The sequence below is a fragment of the Equus quagga genome, chromosome 8, assembly GCF_021613505.1.
Source record: "Equus quagga isolate Etosha38 chromosome 8, UCLA_HA_Equagga_1.0, whole genome shotgun sequence".
Classification (NCBI taxonomy): Eukaryota; Metazoa; Chordata; class Mammalia; order Perissodactyla; family Equidae; genus Equus; species Equus quagga.
Genome location: NC_060274.1, coordinates 107341908 through 107356646, shown reverse-complemented (window position 1 = coordinate 107356646; position 14739 = coordinate 107341908).

Here is a 14739-nt window from a genome sequence, read left to right as displayed (position 1 = left end):
TTTTACTCCATCCAGCCAGTCTGTGTCTTTTGATTGGAGAATTCAATACATTTGCATTTAGAGTAATTATTGATATATGAGGGCTTAGTACTGCCATTTTATCTCTTGTTTTCCAGTTGTTCTATATTTCTATTGTTTCCTTTTCCTTGCATTTCTGACTGCCATTACAGTTTGGTGGTTTTCTCAATTTTCTCTTTATTTATGATTTGTGTCTCTGCTCTGATTTTTTATTTAGTGGCTACCATGAGGTTTGTATAAAAGATCTCATAGTTGAGATAGTCCATTTTCTGATAGCCTCATATCTCCATTAGCCTAAGCAGGTTTCATCCCTTTCCTCTTCCCCTTCTGAGTTATTGTAGTCACAAATTATTCTTTTATGTGTTATGAGTTTGTGACTAAATTGAAGTGTTTATAGTTATTTTTGATATTATCTTTCCCTTTGTCTTTTATGTTATAATTAAGTGTTCACTAAACTTTTCTGATATGGAGCTGCAATTTTCTGATTCTTTCTGTCTATTTATCTCCTTGATCAAGGTTTTGTAAACCTTTTCTTTTTAGTTTCAGAAGGGAGGACTCTCTTTCAATGTTTCTTGTAAAGTAGGCCTAGCAGTGATGAACTCCCTCAGGTTTTGTTTATGTGGGAAAGCTTTTATGTCTCCATCATATCTGAAGGATGGTTTTGCTGGATAGAATATTCTTGGCTGAAGGTTTTTGTCTTTCAGTGTTTTGAATATATCATTCCATTCTCTCCTAGCCTGTAAGGTTTCTGCTGAAAAACCTGCTGAAAGCCTGATAATAGTTCCTTTGTAGGTTATTTTCTTCTGCCTTGCTGCCCTTAATATTTTTTTTTTGTCATTGACTTTTGCCAGTTTTACTATTATATGCTTTGGAGAAGATCTTTTTCGCATTGATGTAATTAGGCATTCTATTGGCTTCATGTACTTGTACATCCAGTTTTTTCCCCAGGTTTGGGAAATTCTTTGCTATTCGTTCTTTGAACAAGCTCTTTGATCCTTTCTCCCTTTCTTCTCCCTCTGGGATACCTTTTGTTGCTTTTCCTAATTGAGTCAGATATTTCTCGAAGAATTTCTTCATTTTTGAAAAACATTAGTTCTCTCTCCTCCTTCACCTGAAGCTTTTCTATATTTCTATCCTCTAAATCACCAATTCTGTCCTCCATAATGTTAGCTCTATTTTTTATGGATTCTAGATTTTTAAAATCTAATTAATTGTGTTCTTCATATCAAGAATTTCTGTTTAGTTTTTTTTAGACTTTCCATCTCTTTGGTGAAATATTCCTTCTGCTCATTAATTTTATTCCTAAACTCATTAAACTGTCTTTCTGAGTTTTTTTGTAACTCATTGAGTCTTTATGACAATTATTTTGATTTCTCTGTCATTTAGATTGTAAATTTCTGTGACTTCAGGGTTGGTTTCTGGAGACTTGTCATTTTCCTTCTGCTCTGAAGTGTTAGTGTACTTCTTCATGGTGTTTGATGAACTGACCCTTTGCCAGCACATTTGTGGTAGTATCAGGTCACAGATTACACCTGCCACCACGGGGGGCAAGGCAGGAGCTGTGTTTTCTGATCCCACCACATCTGCTGGACGTTGTGCCGATAGGACTTCTCTGCATTTGTGTGCCGGCCGTAGCTGTTTGTCAGGTCATGCATGCATGTGCAGGTGGGGTCTTGTGCTCCACCAGTGGGTCACTCTGGCTCAGGACCACTGCGCTTGGCAGGATACCTGCCAAGCTGCTGCACTAGTTGGGAGGGGAGGGGTGCCTTCTTTCACACATAGGCTGGTTCTGTGCTCGTGGGTGGCTCAGCTGAGCCGCTGTGCTTGGTCGGGACTCCTTGTTTGGGGCTGAGCTGCACCACTCAGTGGGGAGTGTCCCCACAGGCAGGGCCTTCTCAGCACCATGGGTGCTACCACAAGCCAGGCTACAATTCCGAAAGTGGTCACATGTGCTGGCCTGTCCTCGCTTCCTCTTAGAGTCATGCCGGCCACTGTATGAGACCTGCAACCTAGATTGCTGCTGCTGGGGAGTGGGAGGGTTGGGCTCACCTAGTTCCACTGCCTCCTGGAGATCCAGTCCACCCACCTTCAGTTGCATGGCTGTGTGGATCTCTAAGATGTCCTGTTGTACTGTGCAGGGAATCCTCTGCTTGTTAATGAGTGTCCATTTAGTTGTAACTTAGATGGGAGACAAAGGAAACAACTCACTTCACCATGATGCTGACATCCCACATACACTTCTTTTGGGAATATGTAGGGGTCATAGGTTACAAATATCTTTAACTTTGGCAGATAATGCCAAACTTTTTCCAAAGTGGGTGTACCAGTTTAGCCTTCCTTGAGCGGTACAGGAGAATTCCAGTTGTTTCACAACCTCACTAATATTTGATATTGTCAGTCTTTTTAAATGTCAGCCATTTTGGTGGATGTGTGGTAGTATCTTATTGTTGTCTTAATTTGCATTTCTCTGATTTCTAATAAGGTTGAGCTTTTTAAAACATATGTATCTGGCATTTGGTCATAAAGATATTCTTCTATATTATCTAAGAGCTTTATTATTTTGCCTTTCACATTAATAGCAACAATTCCAGAAGGTACCATGATGTCATTTTGTTTGTCTTCCCTCAAGTCGTCTCCTGGGATTGTAGCCATTTACATGATATCTTAATCCAAAATGAGGTAGAAGAGTGAGTGAGGATCTAACCTGGGAATATTATCCTGCTCCCACAGCTTTGAAGTTTTTAATTGTAAACCAAGTGTTAAAATCAAAATCCTACAGCCCTAGAAGACTAAAACTCTTTATTCTTCAATCAGCCAAATCCAACTAAATCATTTGGGACCCAACCTCGGCAGAAGAGGTTTCCCACTCACTCTGTTCTCCCCATCTCAGGCCTCTCCTCTAAACCACATTCTAGCCTAAGCTATGGCTCTCCTCCTTTCTCATTGTGCTGGCCAAACGAGCGTCAACTCTTCCACTCCCATCTGGCCCTTGTGGCCAGGACAAGGTGATTAAGAGGAATGTCTTCTAAATTCTGGATTTCCAGATTTAGGGGCAAATATGAGGCTGTTCATGCATTTTAATGCAATTTTAGACCTTTCCATCTCAGTGTTTGAGTTCCCCTGGAAGGAGTAGGATGGCTTTTCCTTCCAGGAGTTACTACCCATGGAATTACAACAAAGTCAGATTTCCAGCCGGCTCTTCTCTAAACTGTGAGACCAACTTTTTCTTCCTGGCCAACACAGACGTATGGGAAAATATGTCCAGTTACCCTAATGTCTACTTTACACAGACTCCACTAGTCATTCATTTCCCTTCTCCTTCTTTCTTTTCTTCTCCCATTTATCTTCTTTCTTGCTTATGACTTTTCCATACTCCTAAATAACTTTGTCTCTTCCCCCAAACTAAAAACAAACACATTACAGTTTAACACTCTTAGTATAAAAATTCTGCCCCCTTGCACTACTTTCCTTAAGACTTTTAACTTCCATCTAATATCAGCGTAAAAGCTTTTTCAGACCAGGAAATGCAAGAGAGAGAAAAGGAGTCAGAACATATTGAGAGCATAAGAAATGCTCACACAATAGCGTTGTAGTTGGTTAGGAGGTAGGTGGTACTGATGATCTTTTCCCCCACAAGGCAGCCCTGAAGTGCTAGGGTGATCATAGAGGCCTTTACTTCCCTCCCAGCCCCACCTCCATAGGGAGAGCACTTCTCAGGGTCAGTTTCCCAGTGGAGGTGCTGGTGGTATAATGCTAAAGAAGAGCCCAGAAGTTCAGCTCTAATCACTCATTCAGGGAATAGTGTTGTGGCTACTCTGTAAGACTTGGTCCCACCTGCCCTGCCTACTTGCCAACACAACCCAGAGTGTACCCTGCAAAGAAAGCAAATTGCTTCTCTCCAGTGATGGCATGATTGATAGTTATACCTTTCTAGCCTCCAGATCAGAATTCATCCAGATGAGAAAGAATGAATAGAAGTGAGTCCCATGTGATCATAAACCAACAGCCTTGAAAAATAGCAAAAGAATATTTCTTACTCGAGTTTTTTGCTTAGCCTGGTTTTGCTGTGTACTACTTCAGTATGCCTGCATAATCCACATACTCATCATTTTTGATAACTAAGAAGCCTCATGTTGCCTTCCATTGGTGCTTAAGCAAATTAAAAACACCACCTTTTGTTCAGTCTCTACAATGGGGACAGTACTAGATATCTTACGTATATTATCATATTATCTCATGAAATTGCTATAATGATCCTATGGGGGAAATGTTGCTTCCATTACAAAGACAATAAAACTGAGGCTCAGGAGGACAGGATTCTAACCTAGGTCTATTTGACTCCTAAATTCAAGCTTTTAGTCCTTCTATCAGTTAATTTATTCAGGAGGCATTGTTTTGGAAGCTTCTTGGAGACCATCCTACCTCACAGGCTCAAAGGCTGAGGTCATTGTCAAAGACTTCCTCCATTTAGTACATTCACATTGTCAGCCTATTTTTTCTTATGTCAACAAGACCTCTTGCCCACCATCTTTTACTTTCCCCATCAAATGATCTTTTTCTTTCAGTCCTAGAAACAAAATGCTGGGCTGGATGAGTCATTGTTTCAAGCCACTGTGGCCATTTTCTGTGCTCCTCCTACAGAAACTATTATCTAGCACCTTGGGTAATTTTTTCCCTTTTACCCAACTTTTATTGTCCTTTCTCTGCTGAGAAAATTTCTGTCCCTACATGGAGAGGTTAGAGGGATTCTCCTCCAAGTTCCTTCTTGGGTTAAGACAGAGCTGACAATATGTGAGAAGGTTTAGAAGTTCTGGGAGTGATTTTTAAGGAGGGGATTTGCATTAATAGGCCTTGCTTGTCCCAGCCCCACCCCCATTTCCAGGACCTTTGCTCCTCTTAGGGATGCCTTCCTTCCAGGTACTTGGGGGTCAAGTGCTACCCTCTGGCTGTCCAGCAGAGGCCTTGTTGGCAGGCATGCCCAGTGCTTGGCCCATAGCCTCTTCCTCCACCCCAACTCCCGCCTCCTGGATGTTATAGGTTGGTCAAGGTGTTTTCAGGAGGCAACCAGTTAACTTGAAGACTGTATTTGTCGGATGGACCCTGGACAGCTCCTGATCTCCTTCTTACCCTGGGACCTAGAACTTCCAGGGAGAGACAGATGAACCTAAAATGAGATCTAAAAGCACTGACAAGAACATCACAACCAGCACAAAGTGGTGTCGGCCCCGTGGAGTGGTCCACAAAGAAGAAGTTGCCATGAGGGTGAAAGAAGAAATGGCATGCTGGTGAAAGCCAGGAGAATTACTGCCTTCCTGGGCACCAGCTCTAGAGTCCCTGCCCAAGAAGCAAGTAGGAACTCATCTTTTGGATCATACAGAACAGGATAGAGAAGAAGACTCTCCCTTCTTGGTATGTGGCTTGAAAGGAACCTGGTTATCTCTCTCCAGGCCTCAGCGCTAAAAGGTTACCGTAGGAAAGGTGCTAATGAAAATGATGGAATCATTCCTGATGTGAGTTGAATTGTGTTCCCCCAATAAGCTGAAGTCCTCACCCACAGTACCTTATAATGTAATTGTATTTGGAGATAAGGTCATTGTAGAAGTAATTAATTAGGTTAAAATTAGGTCATAGTGGAGTAGGGTGGGTCCCCTAATCCAATATGAAAAGAATGCCTTGTGAATAGACAGACACACACAGGAAGAACACCATGTGAAGACTGGAGTTAGCCACAAGCCAATGAACTACCAGAAGCTAGGAGAAAGACCTGGAACAGACCCTCCCCTAGAGCCTTCAGAGGGAGCATGGCCCTGCCAACACCTTAATGTCAGACTTGTAACCTCCAGAACTATGAGGATAAATGCCTATTGTTTAAGCCACTCAGTTTGTGGTATTTTGTTACAGTGGTCGTATCAAACTAATGTACCTCCACATGACGGAAAGAAAAAGGTGAGCTAGGGTTACTTTTTTCATTAGAAAGCTGAGGTCTCACAGCAAGTAAGTGGCAGAGTTTGGCCTAAATCTCAACTGTTCTAGGCACTGTGCTCCCCTCCACACACCTGCCAATGGTGTCCTCCCACTCTCTCCTAACAGGGCAAGACAGAAGCAGCCAGGGCATCAGGAGGGTGAAGTTTCCCTTGTCTTCTCTTTCTTATTCCCCTCCCATTTGCTACTTCCTCCTACTTCAAATTTTCCCCTTTTGTCTTTTACTCCATGAATTTTTAAAACATGGGAATGGATTGGGAGAAGAATTTAGAAGCTAGGAGGCTGGACTCACTTGGGCATCTTAATTCCTCCATTTTGCCTCTACCTCCTGTTGTTTCTCCAACCAGACCAGAGCTCAGGGGGCTCACCCTCCAGGGCAGAAAAACTCCAGCATCTGGGGAGAGAGGCAAGCTACCATTTTCCTATTTGAATTGTTTGGTATATCTCTGTGCTGTGCAATGAAATTCTCTTGTCTTCTCTCTCATCTAGGGCTCTCCTAGTACTCAAGGAATGTGAACTCTGAACTCTAAGGGAGTCTGCTCTTTTCATAAACTGATGTTTTTACTTGCTTTGCTTCTCCTTTTCATCTTCATAGACCAATATCTCTATTATTGCCCAAGGCTCATACACTGATACCTCCCTTCCTCCCTATGGCTCCACCGATAGCTCCAAAAAGAGCTTTAATTTTTTGAGACCAAGGTGATAAAGAGGAGGTAAGTGGAAGCATGCATAAGGACTTCCTTCTCATGCTAAGTGAAATAAGCCAGACACAAAAGGACTAATATTGTACGATTTCACTTATATGTGATACCTAGAATAGGCAAATTTATAGAGATAGAAAGTAACATAGAGGTTACTAAGGACTGGAAGGATGAGGGATTGGGGAGTTATTGTTTAATGGAAACAGAGTTTTAGATGATAAAAAAAAAAGTCCTGGCAATGGATAGTGATGATGGCTGTACAACATTGTGAATGTACTTAATGCCACCGAACTGTACACTTAAAAATGGTTAAATGGGGGCTGGCCCCATGGCCTAATGGTTAACTTCAGTGCGCTCCGCTTCAGTGGCCTGGGTTCCCAGGTTCAGATCCTGGGCGCAGACTTACACCACTCATCAGCCACGCTGTGGTGGCATCCCGTATATAAAATAGAGGAAGATTGGCACAGATGTTAGCTCAGGGCCAATCTTCCTCAGCAAAAAAGGGGAAAAATGGTTAAAATGGTAAGCTTTACATTACGATATTTTCTCACAATGAAAAAAGAAAAAATATCAGAGGTAGAATCAGCATTCTTTACTACTAATCCAACATAATTAAAATTCTTTCTGGGTTACTAAGATTAGTACCTCTGGGCAATTATGTTAGATAATTTGGTATTTTCACTGCTTGTTTTAAAATAAATTCTTTGTTTTCTCCTGAAAAAAAAAAGAAGAATTCCGTTCTCAAACCCAGCTTCCTCTAACAGTGGCAATAACACAAAAGATTTTGCTCTTTTGGTTGCAGAGCCTATCTTTTCAATTCCACCCTTGGAGGAAGCCAGACATGTGGTGCGGGGAGCGGGTGTTGAGGATAGGGATTAGAAGGGGAACTGGCGCATCAGAACACTCGCAGCTGCCGTGTCTTTCCCAAGCCTGCATCTCCTTTGCCCCTTCTGAGCTGGTGCTGTCTCCCCTTCCAGTCACACCGCTCTCAGAGGAGAGGTGGTGAAGGGAGCCTGGGTTTCCCACAATTTCTATCATGCTCAGCGTCCCTACCAAACGCAGAGCCCTGGGCAGTCTGCAGGGGGAGCCCGCGTGCAGACCCAGCGGGCCACCTTGATGTGCCAGGCTCCCAAGTGACTGATCCCGGTGGCTGAGTGAGGTCAAGCAGCTCTAGCCAGCTTTCTTTCCAAACACCGTTTGGTTGGAATAATATTATTACACATTAAATTAATAGAAATGTAAAGAGAACTAAGAGAAAGAACTCAAAGTACCAGGAGATTGAAGAGAAACCGGCATACCGGGTGGAGAAAGTCCGGGCTGTGGGGAACGGTCCAAATGTTGGAGAGGAGAAAAGAGCATCAGAAAATCAACAGAGATTTCTTCTAAACTTTAGTGTTGTGCTGTCTTTCAGAAAAAAAGAGAAATGTGGAGCAGTCCAGGGAAAGCTAAAATCATTGATTTCAGGTAGTAGACACGTTAGAGAGTAAGAGCAGCTTGATATAGAACCAAGAAGTGGACCTGAGGACCGGTGAGAGGAATCAGGTGAGCTGAGGACTGGTGGCGAAGAGGATGCCAGCTGGGCTGATAATGAAACCTGGAACAGTGGACCATTCAGAGTCCGGTTATTGTGTTTGATGGTGCCAAGCCAGAGACAGTAATGAGACTTTATTTATAACTACCTAACTTTATATATCATGCTAAGTGAAATAAGCCAGACACAAAAGGACAAATATTGTATGATTTCACTTATATGTGATGCTTAGAATAGGAAAATTTATAGAGATAGAAAGTAACACAGAGGTTACTAAGGGCTGGGAGGATGGGGGAATGGGGAGTTATTCTTTACTGGATACAGAGTTTTAGATGATAAAAAAAGTCCTGGAAATGGATAGTGATGATGGCATGGATTGTTCTGCGGGTATTGTAGTGCCTTCTGTTGGGCCGAGCAGGTGTTGCTTTTGAGGGCCCATTTGGGCACAGTGAAGATGAAGAGCTCTGGATTCCTGGGACAGAGGTAGGGTCCTTATCCTTAGGGAGGGAGTTTTCTTCCCAATTATCTTTGGGTCTTGCTAAGCAGTGGAAAGTTACCTCTGCTGGAGCACTGAGCTTTCCTATGCAGGATCTGTTACAGACTTAGTTTCAGTGATGGCTGGATTAAATTAATACAGTCTCTTCTCACTCTAACCTAAGCCAGGCCAAGATGCACAACCTTCAGAAAACATAAAGGCAAAGACCTTGGGTCATCCATGACTTATGCTCCTCATCCCTTTCTCTTTCAAAAATGCAAACTTTGGTATATTTGGTATATTTCAAAGGCAGCAGAAAGATAGCCACCCAACTATCTCCCAGGTAAGGTAACTCTAGGTGAGAAAAGGAATTTCATATAATAGGCTTGATGAACCCAGAGATCAAGAAGGTGAATTGAAGAAGCAGAGATGGAAATGACAGGAGTGCAGAGTTAGGGCAGCAAGGGTGGGGCTGGGAATCCCCTAGCCTGGAACCACTGACCTCAGTCAATAGATTATTTACCTGTGGGCATGTAATAGTAGTAATAGTAACAATAATGTAATAGTTACGTAGAATGTTCTTTATATATGTTAACTGATATAATGCTCACAACAATCCTATGAGGTATGTGGTATTATAGTCCCATTTTGTAGATGTGGAAAACTGAAGCATAGAAAGTTTAAAAATGTAAACCTAAAAAAAAGAAAGTTAGCTCCAAGAGGGCCGGAATTTTTCCTCTTTATTCACTGCTGTTATCCCAGGGCCTGGCACATAGTAAGTGTTCAATAATTATTGGTCAAGTTAACAGTTAACTGTCCAAGGTCATGCAGATGGCATGGCAGGGCTGAGAGAGGAACTGAGCTTTGATGACTGCTGTGAATTACCGAGTCACACTGTCCTGGATGCAATTACAGGAGGTGAACTTTGTGTGTCTCTCAGCTTGAGTTACATCTGCTTGATAAACCCGGCCCTCACACTCAAAGCTGGCTATCTGAAGAGCATTTTCCTAACTCACTTTTTGAGTCCAACATGAATTATCTTAATACCGAAAGAGATGGAGACAACACAAGAAAGGAAAACTAAGGACCAATATATCTCATGAACATTGATGGAAAAATCCTCAACAAAATGTGAGCAAATTTACTCCAATAATGCAAAGCTGGCTCAACATTTAAAAATCAACCAATATAATCCATCACATCAACAGGCTAAGGAAGAAGAAAATCATATAAATTGATGCAGAAAAAACATTTAAGAAAATCTACAGCTTAGGTTCATTGGCTGGAACAAATGAGGGATATTGAAAAGGAGGGAGGCTACATGTGTTTAATGCAGGGGTATATGGAAAGTCTCTGTACATTTCTCTTAATTTTTCTGTGACCCTTAGACTGCTCTAAAAAATAAAGTCCGTGGGAATAGTGATGCCTTTTTAGATACAACACCTATGAGATGATTCATGAAAGAGATAATTGAAAAGCTGGACTCCATTATAATCAAAACCTTTTGCTCTTTGAAAGACAATGTGAAGAGAATTAGAAGATAAACCACAGATTGGGAGAAAATATTTGCAAAAGACACATCTGATAAAGGACTGTTATCCAAAGTATACAAAAAACTCTTAACACTCAACAATAAGAAAACAAACAACTTGATTAAAAAATGGGCCAGAAACCTTAACAGACACCCCACCAGAGAAGATATTCAGACGGCAAATAAGCATATGACAAGATGCTCCACGTCATACATCATCAGGGTAATGCAAATTAAAACAACAAGATACCACTACACATGTATGAGAATGGCTAAAATCTGGAACACTGACAACACCAAATGCTGAAGAGGCTATGAAGCAACAGAAGCTCTTATCCATTGTTGGTGGGAATGCAAAATGATATAGCCACTTTGGGAGACAGTTTGGTGGTTTCCTACAAAACTAAACATGCTCTTACTATAAGATCTGACAATTGTGCTCCCAGGTATTTACCCAAATGAGGGGAAAACTTACGTCTGCACAAAAACCTGCACACCAATGTTTATAATAGCTTTATTTATAATTGCCAAAACTTGGAAGCAACCAGATGTGTTTAAATGTCCTTCAGTAGGTGAGTGGATAAACTACGGTACATCTGTACAGTGAAATATTATTCAGTGCTGAAAAGATGTGAGCTATCAAGCCATGGAAAGACATGGAGGAAACTGAAACGTATATTACTAAGTGAAAGAAGCCAGTCTGAAAAGGCTATATACTGTATGATTCCGTTATATGACATTCTGGAAAAGGCAAACTATAACAATGGTAAAAAGATAGTGGTTTGTAGGGGTTTCGGGGGAAGGAGGAGGGTCGCACAGGTGAAGCACTGGGGGTTTCTTAGGGCCGTGAAACTATGCTGTATAACACCGTGCTTGTGGATGCCTAACGTTATGCATTTATCAAAACCTATAGAACTTTGCAGCACAAAAAGTGAACGTTAATGCAAGAAAATTTTTAAAAATTATGTAGGATGTCAGGGATTCTAAGAAAAAATGCAGAACGTGACAAAATAATCTATCTGTATTACAAATGTATGAAACAATCTCACTGAAGGGAATAGGGGAAAAGGCGCTGATGTAAGTAACTTCAGAAATGAGTGGAGTCTATAAGACTAAAGATAAAGTAAATTGCACACAAGTATTGTACCCTAGTTGATAAAGTTGCTTCCCATAGAGGTATGTGTTAACAAGTCCCATACTGCTCTGCACGTATCCTGGAACTGAACAATTAAGTAAGTGGGTAGAGGATTATGGGAGCCGGGGTTCTCAGTGTCAGAGTGGGAGTTTACAGATAAGCAAGGCAGGAAACTAGAATGATTTATGTAACGATGAATTAGAGTTGGAAACATGAATTCATGTTTAGTTTAATATAGATACAAATGGTTACATATAGAACTATTTATAGACGCATCTTTATGCAAGGTTAGTACACACATATATATTTCTTGGTTCTGTCAGCTGAGGGAACCTCCAAGCACTGACACCCCAGTAGCAACAAGCACACCTAGTGCTCAGATCTTCATTTCTCATACCATTCTCCAACAAAAGGTACCAGAGCTCCTTGGAAAAATGGGTGATTCTAGGACCAGGGCAGAAAATATACAAGATAAGCATGGAGTGCCTTGTAGTGCTAGGAAGTAAGAAAGAAACACACACACACACACACACACACACACCCCCCCCCCCCCCCCCCCCGCCAAAACCAGGCCTCACAATAATGGGAGTATGACAAAGGGACATAGGAATCAACTGAAAGAACTCCCAATGGCCAAAGCTGGAACAATTGAGCAATAAAATAGAGCAATATACTGGATTATAATCCAAATAATAAATTAAGTATCCATAAATCAATATTGTTGTAAATAAATGATTGAATAAGTAAATGAGATAGAAGAGAGAATGCCCCTGGGTAGAAGAAATCCAAATGATTTATGTAGCTACTCCACCTTCGAATGGGTGAAGCTTAACTTCCCACCCCTTGCCTGTAGAGTTGTGTGTGATGACTTCCTTCAGAAAAGTGCTGTATGGGAAGGGGGCAGGGGAGACTAACTTCACTGGAGACAACTAAAAAACACGACCTCAACCAGGAGATCAAGGTCAACATCAACAGATAAGCCATATTCATATACAATATGTAGCCTTAATATGATGTGATGAGAATGGCACTTTACCTTTTCTGGTCTTCTTTCCCAAAACCCATAAGCCCAGTCTAATCATGAGAAAAACATCAGACAAATCCCAGTTGAAGGATGTTCTACAAAATATCTGACTTCTCAAAAATGTCAAAGTTACCAAAACAAGAAAAACCTGAGAAATTGTCACAGCCAAGAGGAGCCTAAGGAGTCATGATGACTAAATGTAAAGTCGTGTTCTGGATGGGATCCTGGAACAGAAAGAGGACATTAGGGAAAAACTGAAGAAATCTGAATAAAGTATGGGCTTCACTTAATAATAACATATCAATACTGGTTTACTAATTGCACATTATATATGTACCTATATGTATACATAGTGTGTGAATATATATATACATATATGTATATATGTGTATATATATATGGTACACACAAATGTACCATGCTCATGTAAGATGTTAATAATATGGGAAACTGGGTGGGGGTATATGCGAACCCTCTGTAGTATCTTCAAAATTTCTCTGTAAACTAAAGATGGTCCTAAAAGATAAGGCTTACTAAAATAAAGTACATTGAAAAAGAAAAAATACTGCTATCTGCCTCCCCAGATCCTCCACCCCATGCAAAGTGGAGCACACAGAGCTGGCAGTCCCCAGGGAACAGATTGAACTTCAGTTTTCCTGTTACCGGATGGGTCTGAAAGCCCCAGCCAGGATGCAGCACCTTCCCCACACTGGCAGGGCTGGTGCGCATGCGGATCCAAGGAGGCACTCACCACAGGTGGCTTGCAGAGCATCCTCTGACTGCTCTGGTCCACTGTGGTCTGAGGCGCATGGTACTGGTCACGGCGCTTCCGGGCTGGGATCTTCCAAGCCTGCCCTTCACATCCCCATGGGTTTCCTCGCCTGGCCTCCTTGGGTCCTTGGCTCTAGCCCCTGAACTCGCCAGCTCTGCTGGGAGTTGTCTAGCCAAGTGCAGACTCATCACCCCACGCAGTAAAGCCCAGTCCTGGGAGAAATGTGGGGCAGGGTTGAGCTCAGAGTTTGGGGCTTGTGGTGAAAAGGCTGGGAGAGGGGGGTGTTACTGTGCCCCCAGTTCAAAGCCACAGTTTGGAGGATGTGCTCTTCACTCCCTCCCTGGCGCGTCCAGAGGGAGGGAGCTGGCTTTCTAGAAGCTGAGGAGAAAAGCGCAGGAATTTGCAAGTGTTAGAGCAGAGTCTGGGGTGGGAAAGGAGAGTGACTGCAGAAAGCTTTAGGGGTGGGGGGCTTGTAACTCCAGCGCCAAGCTTAGGAATATCCAAGAAACTTGAAGATTCCCCTGTTTTTGTAGTGAGGAAACTACTAAGACTTTAAACCAGGAGGCACGTGCTGCCAGAAAGTGTTTTTGGAGAGGTGGCGCAGTGCGCCCTGGAAAGCTCAGAGCTGGCAGGAGATGGGGGCTCTCCGGAGAGAGGGACGATGGGAGCCAGAACCCCACAGCCTACTAAAAGGTGCCACAGGGAGAGGTGGAAACAGCCTGGAACTGGTGTCACCTCCCCCAGTGAGTGCCAAAAGCCCAAGGTGAGGTGTCAGACCAAAGCCGCCGGGTCTCTGCGCTGGCTGCGCCCAGCTCTCTCCAGCTTTACGCATGGGCTTGTCTTGTCTCCTGGCTCTCTGAGGACGGCAGGGGAACTCCAGCTGCCTCTCCTGAGGACAGACCTTTTCCCACAGCCACGGGGCTTTATGCTAGGGGCTCCCAAGGGCAGAAGAAGCCAGAGGTCAGGGCTCTACATCAGGGCGAGGGACAGGCTGGAATGGCCATGGCCAGCCTGGAGAGGGGCGCACAGCCTGGCTGGCTGGTGGCAAGACCTCTGAGTTAATGTATAATTGTGAGCAGATGGCGGGGGCTGGCGGCAGCCTGGGGCCTAGGCCCAGCTAATGAGGGACAATTAGCCCCAAACCTGGTGGGGGCAGTTGAGAGAGTCAGACACTGAAGGTAGATATTTGCTCCTCAAACAGTCTGGCGCGCTGGGCAGAGGGCTGAGTGGCTGAGCCTTTGGGCTGGCTGGGCCCCCCTGCCAGGGCCCTTTCTCTCTTTTCCCTCCCCCCATCACCTCTGGGTCGAAAGCCTCTGTTTGTTCAGACCCAAGAGCGCATTGTAAAGGCGGGGGGAGAGGGTAGTTTATGGGGGAAATCGCTGCCACCGCCATCTGCCAGGGCTTGTCCCTTCTCCCCCTGACACCCCTATCTCCCCTCTCATACAGCTGTCTATGGCAATAGCGGGTCAGGACACAGAGCCTTGCGCCCCTAGATGCAGGGGCAGATCTAGGGGGGAAGGGACGAGGCAGGAAAGGAGGGCTAAGAGCAGGGCTACCACATGCCTTCCTA